Source organism: Cebus imitator, unplaced genomic scaffold (assembly GCF_001604975.1).
Source record: "Cebus imitator isolate Cc_AM_T3 unplaced genomic scaffold, Cebus_imitator-1.0 Scaffold72, whole genome shotgun sequence".
Classification (NCBI taxonomy): domain Eukaryota; kingdom Metazoa; phylum Chordata; class Mammalia; order Primates; family Cebidae; genus Cebus; species Cebus imitator.
The window spans coordinates 7,271,482-7,289,737 of NW_016107387.1; the positions used below are offsets into that span (position 1 = coordinate 7,271,482).

At 44.0% G+C, this 18,256-nt stretch overlaps 1 long non-coding RNA gene across 1 annotated transcript in view; it reads left to right on the plus strand.

The window, feature by feature from the left end:
- Positions 1-12,442: 12,442 nt before the first annotated feature.
- Positions 12,443-18,256, plus strand: part of LOC108306632 — a 50,601-nt gene continuing 44,787 nt past the window's right edge. The window contains exon 1 of the long non-coding RNA XR_005200838.1: positions 12,443-12,502. This is a non-coding gene — a long non-coding RNA (uncharacterized LOC108306632). The remainder of the gene's footprint in view (positions 12,503-18,256) is intronic.

Below are 18,256 nucleotides of genomic sequence, written 5' to 3' on the forward strand. Positions count from 1 at the left end.
GCCAGGCTGGTCTTGAACTCCTGACCTCAGGTGATCCACCCACCTTGGCCTCCCAAAGTGCTAGGGTTATAGGCGTGAGCCACCGCGCCTGGCTCAATTCCTTTTCTTATCTTCTAGGTCCACTCTGTCCTGCATCCTCTGTGCTCAGGACTGCAGGTCTGTCATTTGCTGGTCCCTAGTTCTTCCAGTTTTCTGGGGTCACCCTATTCTGTACTATCCAAATAAAATGGCTCAAATTCCCATCCTGCATAAAGTAGGATCTGGCCTTTTCCCTACACATTTTCATGGGTTATTTTTGCCTAGAAAAGAGTTTGTCTCATCCCTACTTCCAAAAGCACTGTTCCTCTGCTGTCTTGTGACTCCTTTTCTGCCCATTCTAGTGTACTGTATGGCCACATGCAGACAGAGGGAATGAATAATTGAGAAAACAGATTTAGCACATGCTAAATGAGTGAATATGGTTAAACAGTGAGAACAAGGCCCGGTGCGGTGGCTCACACCTGTAATCCCAGCACTTTGGGAGGCCGAGGTTGATGGATCACCTGAGGTCAGGAGTTCAAGACCAGTCTGGCCAACATGGTGAAACCCTGTCTCTACTACAAGTACAAAAAAATAGCCAGGTGTGGTGGCAGATGCCTGTAATCCTGGGAAGCTGAGGCAGGAGAATGGCTTGAACCTGGGAGGCAGAGGTTGCTGTGAGCTGAGATTGTGCCATGGCACTCCAGCCTGGGCAACAAGAGTGAGACTTTGTCTCAAAAAAAAAAAAAAAGAATTTACAAGTTTTCTAAAGCAGAAGTCTCCTCCCTTTTTTTCAACAGAGAGAACTAGGCCTTTCATTTTTTTTTTTTTTTTTTTTGAGACAAAGTCTTGCTCTGTTGTCCAGATTAATGGCATGACCTTGGCTCAGTGTAACCTCCACCTCCCAGGTTCAAGCGATTCTCCTGTCGCAGTCTCCCAAATAGCTGGAACTACAGGCATGCAACACCATGCCTGGCTAATTTTTGTATTTTTAGTAGAGATAGGGTTTCACCATGTTGGTCAGGCTGGTGATCCACCTGCCTTGGCCTCCCAAAGTGCTGGGATTATAGGCATGAACCATGGTTCCTGGTCAGTGCTTTGTTATAGTAGCCCAAACTGCCTAAGAGCCTTTTTTTTTTTTTTGAGACAGGGTCTCACTGTGTTGCTGAGGCTGGAGGCCAGTGGCACCATCACCGCCCACTGCAGCCTTGATCTCCTAGGCTTAGGTAATTATACTGCCTCAGCCTCCCAAGTAGCTAGGACTACTGGCCCGTGCCACCATGCCCGACTAATTTTTGTAATTTTTTGTAGAGATGGGGTTTTTCCACGTTTCCCAAGCTGGTCTCGAACTCCTGGGCTCAAGTGATCCACCAGCCTTGGCCTCCCTCCCAACATACTGGGATTACAGGGGTGAGCCACCGCACCTGGCCCTTTTATTTTTAAATTTTTATTTGTTCCTAACAATGGCCATTTTGTTCTTATGTATGCTACAGGAAGGACTAGGGACTTAATTTTGTCAGTGTCCTTTGCAGTAGGAAAGCCCATGTGGGTACACGTGAATGCCAAATGTAAACTTTCTTCTTTCAAACTCCCGATTCCTTGCTGTCTGTGCCAGGAGCCAGCTCCCATATTCCCATTACCTCTCTTTGTAGAACAGTTTAACTTTTTTTTTTTCTTTTGGAGACAGTCACGCTCTTGTCACCCAGGCTGGAGTGCAGCGGTGTGATCTCAGCTTGCTGCAACCCCCATTTCCTGGGTTCAAGCGATTCTCCTACCTCAGCCTCCTGAGTAGTTAGGATTACAGGTGCACACTACCATGCCAAGCTAATTTTTGTATTTCTCTTTTTTTTTTAAGTAGAGATAGGGTTTTACCATGTTGGTCAGGCTGGTCTCGAACTCCTGGCCTCAAGTGATCTGCCCACTTTGGCTTCCCAAAGTGCTGGGAGTACAGGTGTGAACCACCGTGCCTGGCCAATTTAACTTCTTGATCAAAGCTTCTTCCACTAGGTTATGTCCCAGGGAATGTGGATGATGGGGAGAGTCTTTACATTTCAGAGCCAGAAAGGCTTGTTAAAGAGTTTTCCTAAACACAAGAATAATTTCATCCTTTTCCTTTCTCCTCTGCCAGTGTGGCTTAAACTGCAGCTAGTGTTACTTCTGTTGTATCTGCTATGTGGGTGTTTGGACCCCATGTTTGGCCTGGGTCTATATAAATTTGTATTTGTTCCTTGAGACACCTACACATTGGACACAGGAGGCATGACATTATAAACTAATTTTAAACTGTGTAATTTTAAACTGCTATGTAATAATGGAATGTGATTTCAGGGCACAAATTGTGTCATCTATTTCTCCAGTTAGTAATCTGGGGACTCCTCGTCCCTATTTGCAGGAAGTCCAGCACTTCCCTCTTTGAGTACTGTCACTTGCCATGTCCTTGTCTTGTGGTATGCCCAAGGAGACCTTGTCCTGCACTATCTAATGGGTCATTTTTCTTCTCTCTTTTCTTTTCCTCCTCTTTTCTCCCTCCCCTCCCCTCCCCTCTCTCTCCTTTCTTAGACAGAATTTCGCTCTTGTTACCCAGGCTGGAGTGCAATGGTGCTATCTCGGCTCACTACAACTTCCGCCTCCTGGGTTCAAACGATTCTCCCGCCTCAGGCTCCTGAGTAGCTGGGATTATAGACATGCACACTAGTAGAGATGGGGTTTCCCCATGTTGGCCTGGCTGGTCCCAAACTCCTGATCTCAGGTGATCCATCTGCCTCGGCCTCCCAAAGTGCTGGGATTACAGACGTGTGCCACAATGCCCGGCTAATTTTGTATTTTTAATAGAGACAGAGTTTGCCATGTTGGCCAGGCTGGTTTTGAACTCCTGACCTCAGGTGATCCCCCCCACCTCAGCCTCCCAAAGTGCTGGGATTACAGGTGTGAGCCACTGTGCCCGGCCAATGGGTCATTTTTCTAGTGCGGCAGGGCTACCTGCATAGGCCACAACGGTGACATAGACTCGGCTTCCAAACTCTGTGTTCACATGTTTGGGCAAAGTCCCCAACATGGGATTATGTGCCAGGGCTGCGTCCAGACTCAGCCTCCCAAACCTTCAGGCCTTGGAGTTGAGCCTGGTCATGAGACCAGACCACTTTCTTCACACAGTGTTTCCCTTTGGGAGCCTGGGTGTTTTTCCCTCCTGTGAACCTCCATTGGGACATTCTCAATCTTCGGGAGAGGCTTGATTAATATTTAGCAATGTTGAAAAGAATGAATCAGGGGCCAAGGTATGGTGGGTCCTAACTGTAATCTTAGCACTTTGGGAGACTGAGGCAGGGGGATTGCTTGAGCCCAGAGAGTTGGAGACTAGCCAGGGCAACATGGCAAGACTCTGTCTCTAAAAAAGGTAAAAATACTGGGCCGGGTGCGGTGGCTCACGCCTGTAATCCCAGCACTTTGGGAGGCCCAGGCGGGCGGATCATGAAGTCAAGATATCGAGACCATCCTGGCCAACATGGTGAAATCCCGTCTCTACTAAAAATACAAAAAATATTAGCTGGGCATGGTGGTGCATGCCTGTAATCCCAGCTACTCAGGAGGCTGAGGCAAGAGATTCGCTTGAACCTGGGAGATGGAGGTTGCAGTGAGCCGAGGTCGTGCCACTGCACTCTAGCCTGGTGACAGAGTAAGGCTCTGTCTCAAAAAGCAAAAACAACCCCAAATTAGCCAGGTGTGGTAACTTGTGTGTGTAGTCCCAGCTGGGGAGGCTGAGGCGGGACGATGGCTTGAGTGCAGGAGGCAGAGGCTGCAGTGAACCATGACCGCCCCACTGTACTCCAGCCTGGGTGACAGAGCGAGACCCTGTCTCAAACAAAAAAAAAAAAAAAAGAGAAAAAGAAAATCAGGGCCACAATCTCTTTTCTTCCAGGTAGTTTCTTGGGCCCTTTAGTCAAATTATACTCCCCACCTCCTCTACCAACTCTGCATGCCAGGGGAGTGTTGGGTGGGGAGTGGGGGATGCAGAGGGTGGGGTAGGGGGAAGGGAGAGCTTTTGTGTTTCTGTAAGAGGGAAATCAAGGCTCAAGACTCAGAGAAAAGACAAGAAAGGTTTGTTCCCAGATAGCTGTCTATGTCTGTTCCAAGAGAAATGAAAGCTGACAGATCCTCGACCCTTTGCTGCCTGTCCCCCTCTTTTCTCCAACCTCTGCTGCCCCAATCCTAGTAAGTATTCCCTAGTCAAGCCCAGAGAGTCTGTTCAAGTTTCTGAGGGCTCACAGAATTCTCTTCAAACATGAATATACTTACAGAATTGGTTGGCTAGGTGTGGTGGCTCATGCCTGTAATCCCAGTACTTTGGGAGGCCGAGGTGGGTGGTTCACTTGAGGGTCAGGAGTTCAAGACCAGCCTGGCCAACATGGTAAAACCTCATCTCTACTAAAAATACAAAAACTAGCTAGGTGTGGTTGGTGGGTGCCTGTAGTCTTAGCTACTTGGGAGGCTGAGGCAGGAGAATAGTTTCAACCTAGGAGGTGGAGGTTGCAGTGAGCCAACATTGCACCATTGCATTTCAGCCTGGGCAGCAGAGCGAGACTCTGTCTTGAAGAAAAAAAAATCACAACTGCTCCCATGTTCATTGTAATATTATTTACAATAACCAACCTAAGCGTCCATTAACAGATGAATGGATAAAGAAAATGTGGTCTATACAGGCATATCTCTGAAATATATTGGGATCACTTCCAGACTACTGCAATAAAGTAAATATTGCAACAAAGAAAGCCACACAAATTTTTGGTTTCCCTGTGCATATAAAACTTATATTTATACTATACTGTAGTCTATTAAATATGCAATATCATTATGTCTAAAAAATGTACATACCTTGGCTGGGCGCGGTGGCTCACGCCTGTAATCCAAGCACTTTGGAGGCTAAGGTGGGCGGATCACCTGAGGTCGGGAGTTCAAGACCAGCCTGACCAACATGGTGAAACCCCGTCTTTATTAAACAACAACAAAAAATGTACATACCTTAATTAAGAAATACTTTATTGCTAAAATATCCTATCATCTGAACATTAGTTGAGTCATAATATTTTGCTGCTGGACGACCGTGCCTTAGCGTTGATGGCTGCTGACTGACCAGGGGCATGGTTGTTGAAGGTTGGGGTGGCTGTGGCAGTTTCTTAAAGACAGAAATGAAGTTTGCTGCATTGATCGACTCTTCCTTTCACAAGATATTTCTCTGTAGTATGCGATGCAGTGTGATAGCATTTTATCCACAGTAGAACTTTTCTCAAAATTGTGGTCAGTCTTCTTAAGCCCTGCCACTGCTTTATCACCGACGTTGATGTAATATTCTAAGTCCTTTGTTGTCATTCCAGCAGTATTCACAGCATCTTCACCAGGAGATTCTATCTCAGGAAACCTCTTTCTTTGCTCATCTATAAGAAGCAACTCATCATTCATTAATCTTTTATCATGAGATTGCAGCAAGTCAGTTATATCTTCAGGCTCCACTTTTTTTTTTTTTTGAGACTGAGTCTCGCTCTTGTGGCCCAGGCTGGAGTGCAGTGGCGCGATCTTGGGTCACTTCAACCTCCGCCTCCCGGGTTCAAGCGATTCTCCTGCCTCAGCCTCCTGAGTAGCTGCCCCGCCACCATGCCAGGCTAATTTTTGTACTTTTAGTAGAGATGGGGTTTCACCATGTTGGCCAGGATGGTCTTGAACTCTTGACCTCAGGTGATCCACCCGTCTTGGCCTCCCAAAGTGCTGGGATTACAGGCAGGAGCCATAGTGCCTGTTCCAGGCTCCACTTCTCATTCTAGTTCTCTCAGTTTCTACCACATCTGCAGTTACTTCGTCCAGGAAGTTTCGAACCCCCTGTAGTCATCCGCAAGGGTTGGAATCAACTTCTTCCAAACTTCTGTTTTGTTGATATTTTAACTTCCTCCATTGAATAATGAAATTTCTTTCTTTCTTTTTTTTTTTTTTGAGACTGAATCTCACTCTGTTGCCCAGGCTGGAGTGCAACGGTGTGATCTCAGCTCACTGCAACCTCCGCCTCCCAGCTTCAAGCCAGTCTCCTGTCTCAGCCTCCTGAGTAGCTGGGATTACAGGTGCCGACCACTATGCCTGGCTAATTTTTTTTTTGTTTGTAGAGATGAGGTTTCACCATGTTGGCCACGTTGGTCTCAAACTGCTGACCTCAAGTGATCTGCCCACTTCAGCCTCCCAAAGTGCTAGAATTATAGGCATGAGCCATGGTGCCTGGCCTGAATCATGAATTTCCTTAGTGGCATCTAAATGGTGACTCCTTTCTAGAAGGTTTTCGATTTATTTTGCCTAGATGTATCTATGGAAGCTCTAGCTTTATGAAATGTATTTGTTTTTTGTTACTTTATTATTTTTTTAAATTTTAGAGACAACGAAGTTGTAGGGGCATTTCACAGGTGGAAGGAGACTGGAGAAAGTTTGAGGGCATAAGAGAGAGCTGAGGCGCGGTGGCTCATGCCTGTAATCCCAGCGCTTTGGGACGCCGAGGCAGGCAGATCACAAGGTCAGGAGTTTGAGACCAGCCTGGCCAACATGGTGAAACCCCATCTCTACTGAAAATACACAAAAATTAGCTGGGTGTGGTGGTGGGTGCCTGTAATTCTAGGTACTTGGGAGGCTGAGGCAGGAAATCGCTTGAACCCGGGAGGCGGAGGTTGCAGTGAGCTGAGATTGCATCACTGCCCTCCAGCCTGGGGGACAGTGTGAGACTCCATTAAAAAAAAAGAAAAAAAGAAAAGCTGAATGAGGGGCTTGGGCTGGGACAGGAGTGCTTGGCATGGTTGAGACACTAGGTGAAAGTTGGTGACCATGAATTTACCTGTTTGTTCAGGGGTGTCATTTCTCTAGTAGTACTTGCTGCTCGATTGCTGACACTGGAAAAACAATCGGACTCATCAGAGCATCCAGGGGTGGAACGGGTACCCTGAGGCTTTGCCTGGCAGAGGCTCACAGGAGCCCCTCCCTTGTTCCTCTCTCCCCAGCCATCAGTGGTGGAGTAGGAACACGAGCGCCATTCTTATTTGTTGTCAATTTCTATTTCAAGCAAACATAGTGTCAAGACAGCCCTCCTACGCATACGGGCCGCCGAACGGCATCTCTGGACTTCTTCCATTCACTTGTTCTGGAGCTGGCTGTACTCGACATTTCTGTAAAGAGGCTGGGAGGCCCGTCCTGGCCCCTCCCTGAAGCCCCCACTGCTAGACTATTCCTCAGGGACCCAACGCCCAACCCTGAAACTTTGCTTTCAGGACCCAGCTGGAAGGCCAGCCGGGGTATTTTGCATTTCTTGTTCTATCTGGAAGTAGCTCAGGGAAAAGAACAGCGGAGCTCTAGGGTCCAACAGAGGGCACAGGGCGGGGGCTGGGGTGGGGGGCATGGCAGCAAAACTTGACCCCTTCTCTGGGATCCCTGGCAACACCTCGTCATTATTTCACGCTGTTTATTCTACTCTTTGCTCTAAGGTTTACCGTGTAATCCTCCATTGTTCAGATCTCTCACACCGATTTGTAGAGGATTTTCATGTCTTGCCTACTGCTGCTGATGGTGTCTGTCCCACCCTGTGCTGAAACCCACTTGGCAGCTATCATTAACACAGAGCTGGTCCATGTCATAGACCTTCCCTGAAGGTTTAGAAGGGCATGGACCACAGTGAAGCCAGCGAGGCACTCATCCTTGAGTGTAACATTTAAGTGGGCACCAAAAATTCAGTGCTCAAAATAAATAACAATTTAATGCAGTATTTACAACATCAAAATGAATGCAAGAAATCCATAATGAACAAAGTATTAGAATTTAAAATAAGAACAGCAAAGCTTAATATTAGCCATCTGTCTTCCTAACATTCTTTTCTTTTCTTTTTTTTTTTTCAGAGACAGTGTCCTGCCATTTTGCCCAGGCTGGCTTTGAAACCCTGGCCTCAAGCCACCTTCCTGCCTCAGCCTCCCAAGTAGCTGGGATCACAGGGGTGTGCCATCACCCCTGGCTATGTTCTTATTATTTTGTAACCGTTCCAACCACCAGAAATTTCTCTCTGTCTGACTTGACCCATAGCACCTCCCTTACTATCACTGAGTGCCTTGATGTGGAAAATCTTATTTTATCTTTTTTCTGTTTAGTATAATTGGGGGAAGTCTGTATTCTTTTATTATGTAAAACAACCTCTCATTGTTTCATCTCCTTTCTAAGCTCTGCTCTGCCAGCTCTCTCTCTCTTTTTTTTTTTTTTTTTTTTGAGATGAGTCTCGCTCTTTCGCCCAGGCTGGAGTGCAGTGGCGTGATCTCCGCTTACTACAACCTCTGCCTCCTGGGTCCTGCCTCAGCCTCCCAAGTAGCTGGGACTACAAGCTCGTGCCATCGTGCCTGGCTAATTTTTTTGTATTTTAGTAGAGCTCGGGTTTCATCATGTTGGCCAGGATGGTCTTGATTCCTGACCTCTTGATCTGCCCATCTCAGCCTCCCAAAGTGCTGGGATTATAGGCGTGAGCCACCGCACCTGGCCCAGCCCTTGTTCCAAAACCAAAATAGCTCTTCAAGGTATATTTTAAATAATAATGAGCCATCTACTTCTTAACATAAATAAATGATTTTCCAAGGTCAAGTTCTCAGGTTTCACTGTCTTCTTCACCAGTATCTGTAAACTGAAGAAAGCAGAGATGCACTCTCTTAAGATGCATACATTGCCTTCCAGCCCTCAAGAACAATTGGCTACAATCAAGGCAGTGTGCGTGTGTGTGTGTGTGTGTGTGTGTGTGTGTGTGTGTGTGTGTATGTGAATGAGTTTGATGGAAGCAAGAAAATTAATGTGTTTAATCCTATAAAACCCTGAGAAGTAGACAGTATTTCTCTCTTTCACAAAGGAAGGGATAAACCTCATTTATCCTTTCTCTAGTTTCTTCATTAATGGCCTTGAAATCCTAGGCTCAGTTGATCCTCCCACCTCAGCCTCATGAGTTGCTGGGACTACAGGCTGTTACCACCATGCCCGGCTAATTTTTATTTTTGTAGAGACAAGGTCACTCTATGTTGCTTAGACTGGTCCTGAACTCCTGGCATCAAGTGATCCTCCTACCTTAGCCTCCCACAGTGTTGGCATTATAGGTGTGAGGCAGTGTGCAGTGTGCCTGAGCATATTCGTTTTATTGTGTAACTAGCGTTCATACACATGCACGTGGGTGACAGAGCGAGACTCCGTCTCAAAAAAAGTTCCTATATTGTCATTGTCTCTTCTAATCTCCCTCTCCCTCTCTCCTTTTTTTTTTTTTTTTTACTACGTGGAGATTTCCACCTCTGCTATTGAATTAAAACATTCTTTTGGGCTATTGAAGCTTTTCTGTCTTGTTCTTTGATTGTTGCTTTCAGAAAACATCTGCTCTTGTTTCAAGGATGCTAATCTCTAATATCTCTGAACATAGTAAATATAGTTTCCAAAAATCCGTTTCTTCATTATTCCTGTTTTCTCTGAGTCCGTCTTTTTCTTTTTTTGAATCGGAGTCTTGCTCTGTTGCCAGACTAGCTTGCAGTGGCATGATCTCAGCTCATGGCAACCTCCACCTCCCGGGTTCAAGCAATTCTCCTGCCTCAGCCTCCCAAGTAGCTGGGACTACAGGTGCCTGCCATCATGCCCAGCTAATTTGAGTCCCTCTTTTTAATTATCTGTTGATCATTGACTTTCTTTTCTTATTTAAGACTGAGGCACTAAAAAAGATAGGACTGTTGGTGGGGTTTTTCAATATAATGAGCAGAGATCTGGTCAACTGATGTGGTTCCTCCCCGGTCAGTATTTGTAGGTCTTTTCTATTTGGATGGTTGGTTTCTTCAGAGACCAATCTTCTAATTTCCTGTTTGGGGTGCAGATGCCCAACCATCAGCATTACTGGCAGTATTCGAGGAGGACTGGGGAGTCACCATTCAGTGTGTTGCTTTTGTTACATTTTCTTTTGTTTCACAGGGCACAGTCACCTGATGTCCCAAGTCCAACATCCCTCTGCTCTATCAGATGCTAAACTTCTAGTCTCCTGCTGGAGAGGAGGGAGAATTGCCCGAATGAGTGATTGTAAAGGAATATGGGGGCCATTTTCTTTTCTTTTTTTTTTTTTNTTTTTTTTGAGATGGAGTCTTGCTCTGTTGCTCAGGCTAGAGTGCAGTGGCTCACTGCAACCTCCGCCTCCTGGGTTCACGCGATTCTCCTGCCTCAGCCTCCTGAGTTGTTGGCACTGCGGGTGTGTGCCAACATGCCCGGCTAATTTTTTGTGTTTTTAGTAGGGGCAGGGTTTTACCATGTTAACCAGGATGGTCTCAATCTCCTGACCTTGCGATCTGCCCACTTTGGTCTCCCAAAGTGCTGGGATTACAGGTGTGGGCCACCGTGCCCCACCTTTTTAAAAAAAATTAAACTATGTATGTTTTGGGGTACATGTGCAGGATGTGCAGGTTTGTTACATAGGTAAATGTGTGCCATGTCAAAATGATGATTATTTAAAAGTTAAGAGCAAATGCTGGTGAGGTTGCAGAGAAATAGGAATGCTTTTACACTGTTGGTGGGAATGTAAGTTAGTTAAACCATTGTGGAAGACAGTGTGGTGATTCCTCAAAGATTTGGAACTGGAAATACCATTTGACCCAGCAATCCCATTACTGGATATATTCCCAAAGAAATATAAATTGTTCTGCTATAAAGATACATGCACACATATGTTCATTGTAGCACTATTCACAATAGCAAAGACATGGAGGCAACCCAAATGCCCATCAATGACAGACTGGGTAAAGAAAATGTGGTACATATATACCGTGGAATACTATGCAGCCATAAAAAGGAACAAGATCATGTCCTTTACAGGGACACAGATGAAGCTGGAGACCATTATCCTCAGCAAACTAATGCAGGAAGAGAAAACCAACACTGCATGTTTTCACTTATAAGTGGGAGCTCAACAATGAGAACACATGGAACAGCACACACTGGGGCCTGTCAGGAGAGGGTGGGAGGAGGAGGGAGGAGATAATTAGGAAAAAGAGCAAATGCCTGCCGGGCTTAATACTTAGATGATGGGTTGATAGGTATTTATTTTCACTGGAAGTTGGGAGTGGATGTGTTGGGGTGTGGGAGGTGTGTGTGCTGGGTGTGATTGCTCCATACTGCCCGCAGAGTGCTTCCCTGTGGCTGCCACGCCTCCCAGCATGCTCAGGATTCCTCCTGCAGGAGAAGTCTCATAGGATTCCTGCAGGTGTTCTAGTCTACAGTTTCCCCCTTTGCATCTAATCTAGTATTGATGCAATGCAGGTTCTTGTCTCTGCTCAGGAAAGAATTCAGGAGCAAGCCAGTGGCGGAGGAAAGCAGCTTTATTGAGGAGGCGGCCGTGTCGTGGCTCTGTGACTGCTCCCTTGGAGCAGGGCTACACCACAGGCAATCACAGAGGACGAGTGCAGGGTGGTGTGTGGCCATATTTATGTCCACTTTTAATGACATGCTAATTAAGGGGCAGGTGATTCAGGAATAGCTAGCAAATGGGCAGTAACTTCTGGGTGTTGCTGTGGCAGTGGTACATTGTCACGGTGCTGATAGGAGTGTCTTATGGTGATGCGGAGTGAGAGGTGCTTTCAATGTCTCTTCTGGTTTTGGTCAGTTTTGTTTTTTCTTTTTTGAAGATGGAGTCCGGCTCTGTCATCCAGGCTGGAGTGCAGTGGCGCTATCTCACTGCAACCTCCGCCTCTTGGGTTGAAGCTATTATCCTGCCTCAGCCTCCTGAGTAGCTGTGATTACAGACCACTAATTTTTATATTTTTAGTAGAGATGGGGTTTCACCATGTTGGCCAGGCTGGTCTCAAACTCCTGACCTCAGGTGATCTGCCCGCCTCAGCACCCAAAGTGCTGAGATCACAGGCGTGAACTACCGTGCCCGGCCTTTGGTCAGTTTTCAATCTGGTCTGGAGAGGAGTCTCCCTGGCCTTCTACTTCAGTATGATTTCTGTCTTTTAGCATATTCTCTCTCCCTAGTCCAGCAAGCGTTTCTGGTTTTTGAGCATAGTTGTTAACTTATTTATAATATGCTTCTATTGTTTCTGTGGTTAGAATTTGGTTTAGAAGCGTAGACTCCAGTGTCTATCAGTTCACTATCTTATAACCAGTATTGGATATTTTCTTCTTCTTTTTTTTTTTTTTTAGATGGGGTCTCACTCTGTTACCTAGGCTGGAGTGCAGTGATGTGATCGTGGCTCACTGCAGACTCCATCTCCTGGCCCCAAGTGATCTTCCTGCCTCAGCCTCCCAAGTAGCTGAAACCATAGGCATACATCACCACACTCAGCTAATTTTCCTATTTTTGTAGAGACAGGCATCAACCTGTGTTACCCAGCTGGTCTCAAACTCCTGGACTCAAGGGATCCTTCCGCCTCAGTCTCCCAAAGTGCTGAGATTACAGATATGAGCCACCGGACCTGGCGAGGTATTTTATTTTTATATCAAATCCCCTTATGTTGGTGAAGGAAAAGTTTTATTTTAAAACAGTTTTGTCATTCTCAAATTATGAATCAAAGAAGCAAAAAGTAGTTTAACTCGTATATCCTGCTTCACCAGTTTGTTACAAAATTAGGTTACATTCCTTTTAATATTTAGATTAAACGATTTGGTGTCTTCACCCTGACTACTAGGATATGTTCTTTTCCCTTTTCCAGGGCCCTTCTTGCATGATGTTAGCTAACAGTTCTATACTACTTACTTTGAGCCAGATGCTCTTCTAAATGCTTTTTAAGTATAATAACTCATAACAACTCCAGACTCCTTAGAGAGGCTTATGAAGTTTTATGGGTTAGTACTTCTTATTATCTGGGGAAGAACAAAGCCTGAAAACCTGCTCAGTCAGCCAGAGTTTCCTGTTCTCTTTGGCTGTTGTTGCTTTTACTCTCATATGGTATTTCTGGTGAATTTCAGGGCATTCTACTATTTTTCTGCTAGTCTACTGCTAGGAGAGTAGCTCTCCAATAAACACTGGCCAATGAGAGTATCACATCTTCCTGGACAATGATTGGTTCAGAGGTGGACATATGGTCCAGGATGGGCTAATCAGCGCTAAAGAGGCTTTTTCTGGGGCTTTGATAGAAACAGAATGAAATCTTTGTGTTTCCATAGTGACTGCCAAGCTGGTAAACTATAGGTCTGTTGACTCCACTGACCCTTTTGGAGAAAGCCTATCAGAAAATAAAGCCAACATATAGGAAAGCAAAGCAAGGTCGTGGAGAGGAAGTGAGAGAGTGAGTGTGCATCCTGATGATATTGTTTGAACCCCTTGATCCAGCCATGCCTGAGGTCAGACTAACCCTGATCTTTTATGCTATAGGAACCAATAAATGCCTTTTATTTTTATTGTTTCTTTTCTGTTTCCCTCCAACTTAGGTGAGACAAGAATGCCTGTTTTGTTTTGTTTTGTTTAATTTAATTTTTTTTGAGATGGGGTTTCGCTCTTGTTGCCCAGGCTGGAGTGCAATGGCACAATCTTGTCTTACTGAAACCTCTGACTCCTGGGTTCAGGCAATTCACCTGCCTCAGCCTTCCTAGTAGCTGGGATTACAGGCACACACCACCATGCCTGGCTAATTTTGTATTTTTAGTAGAGATGGGTTTTCACCATGTTGGCCAGGCCGGTCTCAAACTCCTGGACCTCAGGTGATCTGCCCACCTTGGCCTCCCAAACTGCTGGGATTACAGGTGTGAGCCACCGTGCCCGGCCTAAGAATGCCTATTTTAAAAAGCCACTTTGAATTCACTTTCTGTTACACATGGACCAAAGAGTCCTGACTAGTGCAAGAGGTGAAGCGGAGGTACAGTCTCCAGGCTGGAGCACCTGAGCACCTGTAGAGTGGGCCTACAAAACCACTGACTTCAAACAATGCACCAGCCTGTGAGTGGTGTGCTTCCTGGGCAGTCCAGTGCAAGTGAGTTTGCATGTGGAGTGAATTTCTTGCTATCCTCATACCTGAATCCTTTTTGAGGGGATATTTTCTCTAAATTGCTGGAAGCTTCACCCCTCAGAGGTGGGAAATTGGCACCTCCTAGGTTTTTTTCATGTTTCTATGGGTGAGTCAGCCAGAATAAAGGTCACTGCACTTGGGTATAAGAAGACTGCCTAGTGATTGGCCTTATAGTTTCACTTTTTTTTTTTTGGAGACAGAGTTTTGCTCTGTCACCAGGCCGGAGTGCAGTGGCACGATCTCTGCTCACAGCAATCTCCGCCTCCTGGGGTCAAGTTATTCTCTTGCCTAGGCCTCCCGAATAGCTGGGATTACAGGCACACGCTACTACACCCGGCTAATTTTAGTATTTTTAGTAGAGATGAGGTTTCACCATATTGGCCAGGCTGGTCTCGATCTCTTGACTTCGTGATCTGCCCGCCTCAGCCTCCCAAAGTGTTGGGATTACAGGTGTGAGCCGCTGCGCCAGGCCTATATTTCACTTTGACTCACTATTTAATATTTCTTTTTAAATTCTTCATGAAGTTGGAAGTAGCAACCCCCTTTTTTCTGGAGAATTTATTATTATTTTATTATTATCTTGGTTTCCGCCCATTAAATTTCGGAGGGATAGAAGATAGTTGTATTAGTGTTAGTCTGTTTTATGTTGCTATTAGGGAATACCTGAGGCTGGGTAATTTATAAACAAAAGAGGTTTATTTGGCTCACAGTTCTGCAGGCTGTGTGAAAAGCATAGTGCCAGCATCTGCTTTTGGTGAGGGCCTCAGGAAGTTTCCAGTCATGTTGAAAGGGAAAGGGGGAGCAGACATGTCATATGGCAAGAGAGCAAGCAAGAGAGAGAGGGAGAAGATATTACAGTCTTTGAAACAACTAGGTCTTGTAGGAACTCATTACCACTCACTACTTCAGGGATGGCATGAAGCCATTTGCCAGATATCTGCTCCTGTGACCCAAACATCTCCCATTAGGTCTACCTCCAACTTTGGGGTCACATTTCAACATGAGATTTGGAGGGGACATCAAATCATATCAAAGTTCTATCCAGCAGGTCCTAGAGGGGGTACTTTAAAGTCAGTCATCTCCTATTCAACTTGTATTTTTACACAGATGATAATCTTCCAAATTTAACATCTCCTATTTGACTTGTATTTTTACACAGATAATCTTCCAAATTTGACCTCTCCTATTCAACTTGTATTTTTACACAAGATAATCTTCCAAATTTCTCTATCATTATGTAGAGATCACCTTACCACTGGCTAGCTAGTTTGTGTTAATTTTATAGTAATATTTATTATCTTTTCAGTGGTTTCTGGTACCTGGAGGTGTTTTTGCAAGCAGCAGCAATACTTTGTTTGGGAGTATGTCTTGGGTAGGGTTTTTAAAGTCTCCCTTCCATACATCTACGTTAGAGCATTGATCTATGCGTACTTGCGGTCTCCACCTAACATCAAAAAGCAGCATGTAAAGTTGGTGACATCAAGATTCCACTGATGTGTGATTCAGAAATGTCACACCTTCTGCTCGTGCCACTGTGTTACCAACGTTAAAAAGTATTCAGTGATTTATTTTATGAAACAATAGCTTTAAAAAATAAACTTTAAGGCTGGGCGTGGTGGCTCACGCCTGTAATCCCAACACTTTGGGAGGCTGAGGCAGGCAGATCACGAGGTCAAGAGATTGAGACCATCCTGGCCAACATGGCGAAACCCCATCTCTACTAAAAATACAAAAATTAGCCAGGCATGGTGGCATGCGCCTGTAGTCCCAGCTACTTGGGAGGCTGAGGTGGAAGGATCACTTGAACCCAGGAGGCGGAGGTTGCAGTGAGCCGAGACTGTGCCACTGCACTCCAGCCTGGTGACAGAGCAAGACTCTGTCTCAAAAAAAAAAAAAACCTTTAAATTTTAGAATGGTTTTAGATTGATAGGAACATTGCAAATATAGCACAGAGAATTTATCACCAATGTTTTGAAATTTGTTTTACAATTTTTAGGTTTGGGGTTCTCTTTGAGGTTATTTGTGATGCCCCTGTACTTGTGTATAATGGCTAAGTAGAATATTTCAGATAGTAGCTGGATCTCAGTCTCCTGTAATCTGAGTAGAGTATATGAACAAACTCTTCTACTGAAGAAGCATTTCCCCTCCTTGTATCTGTACAACTGTGATTGCTTTCTGGCTTATAATGGGATACACTTCTGCACAGCCATGGAAGTGATTGATCAGTGAAAATAGGCTTTTAAAGTTGCACATATCAGACTTTGAGGATATGAGGATTCACAATTTATGACTGTTTTATAAAAGGTATCAATGTTAGTAAGACTTTTGCATATGTGGAGAATATGTCTTACAATTGGATTTGACGTTCTCAGTCATCTTAAACCAAAATGGCCAAATATGCCATATTTTATAACAAAAAATGTACAGTTAAATATTTTATCATATTCCAAATTATTCTGTTCTTTTCTTTTTCATCAAATAACATAATTTGATCATCTTTCTAATATTCTGTGAAGGGATTTGACATCAAGTGTATTTGAGGTATAGCTCATTTACAATACAGTGTGTTCATTTCCAATGTACATTTCCAAATTTCAGCAAATGTATATACCTGTGTATATTATGAACACCTCTGTGCACACAAACTAGAAGATCTAGAAGAAATGGATAAATTCGTGGAAACACACAACCTCCTGAGATCAAACCAGGAAGAAATTAAAACCCTAAACAGACCAATAATGAGTTCTGAAATGGAATCAGTAAAAAAACAAAACAAAACAAAACAAAACAAAACAAAAACCTACCAACCAAAAAAAGTCCCAGACCAGATGGATTCAAAAATTCTACCAGATGTACAAAGAAGAGCTGGTACCAATCCTACTGAAAATATTCCCCCAAATCATGGAGAAGGGACTCCTCTCTAACTCATTCTACAAAGCCAGCATCATCCTGATACCACAGTCTGGCAGAGACACAATGATAGAAAGAAAACTTTAGGTCAATATTCCTGATGAGCACAGACACAAAATTCCTCAACAAAATATTAGCAAACTGAATCTAGCAGTACATCCAAAAGTTAATTCACCATGATTTGGTAGGCTTTACTCCTGGGATGCAAGGTTGGGTCAACATATATGAATCAATAAATGTGATTCACCACATAGACAGAATTAAAAACAAAAATCATATGGTCATCTCAACAGATACAGAAAAAGCTTTTGATAAAATCTAACATTCCTTCCTCATAAAAGCCCTCAGCAAACTAAACATTGAAGGAATATACCTCAAAATAATATGAGCCGTCAATGACATCCTCACAGCCAACATCGTACTGCATGAGCAAAAGCTGGAAGAAATTTATCTTGAGAATTGGAGCAAGGCAAGGCTGCCCACTCTCACAACTCCTATTCATAATAATGTATTGAAAGTCCCGGCCAGAGCAATCATGCAAGAGAAAGAAATAAAAGGCATCCAAATAGGAAAAGAAGTCAAACTATATCTCTTCACTGACAATATTATTTTATACTTAGAAAACCCTAAAGAATCTGCCAAAAGGCTGTTAGATCTGAAAAATGATTTTAGCAAAGTCTCAGGATACAAAATCAATGTACAAAAATCAGTTGCATTTCTATACACCAATAACATGTAGAATCTAGATTGAGAGTCAAGTCAAGAGCACAATCCCATTCCACTAGCCATGAAGAAAATGAAATACATGGGCATACAGCTAATCAAGAAAGTGAATGATCTCTACAATGAGAGCTACAAAACACTCCTGAAAGAAATCATAGATGACACAAATAAATGGAAAAATATGCTCATGGTTTGGAAGAATCAGTATCATTAAAATGGCTATAATGCCCAAAGCAATTTACAGATTCAGTGCTATTCCTATCAAACTACCAATGTCATTCTTCACAGAATTAGAAAAAAATTCTAAAATTCATATGGAATGCCTCTCTCATTGTTTTTGAAATTGTTTTCTTTGTCTTTAGTTTTCAGAAATTTGATTATGATGTGTCTTTGGCATTGATTTCTTTGAGCTTATTCCATTTGGGGTTTGCTAAGGTAGGTTTAGATTTTTTGTCAAATTTGGGGAAATTTCATCTATTGTTTTTGTGAATATTTTTTTGGCTCCACCCTCTGTCTCCTTTCCTTTTGTGACTAAAGCGAGGTGATTGGTGGATCCTCTGTTAGCCTCTCAGGTCCCTGAGATTCTTTTTTTTTTTTTT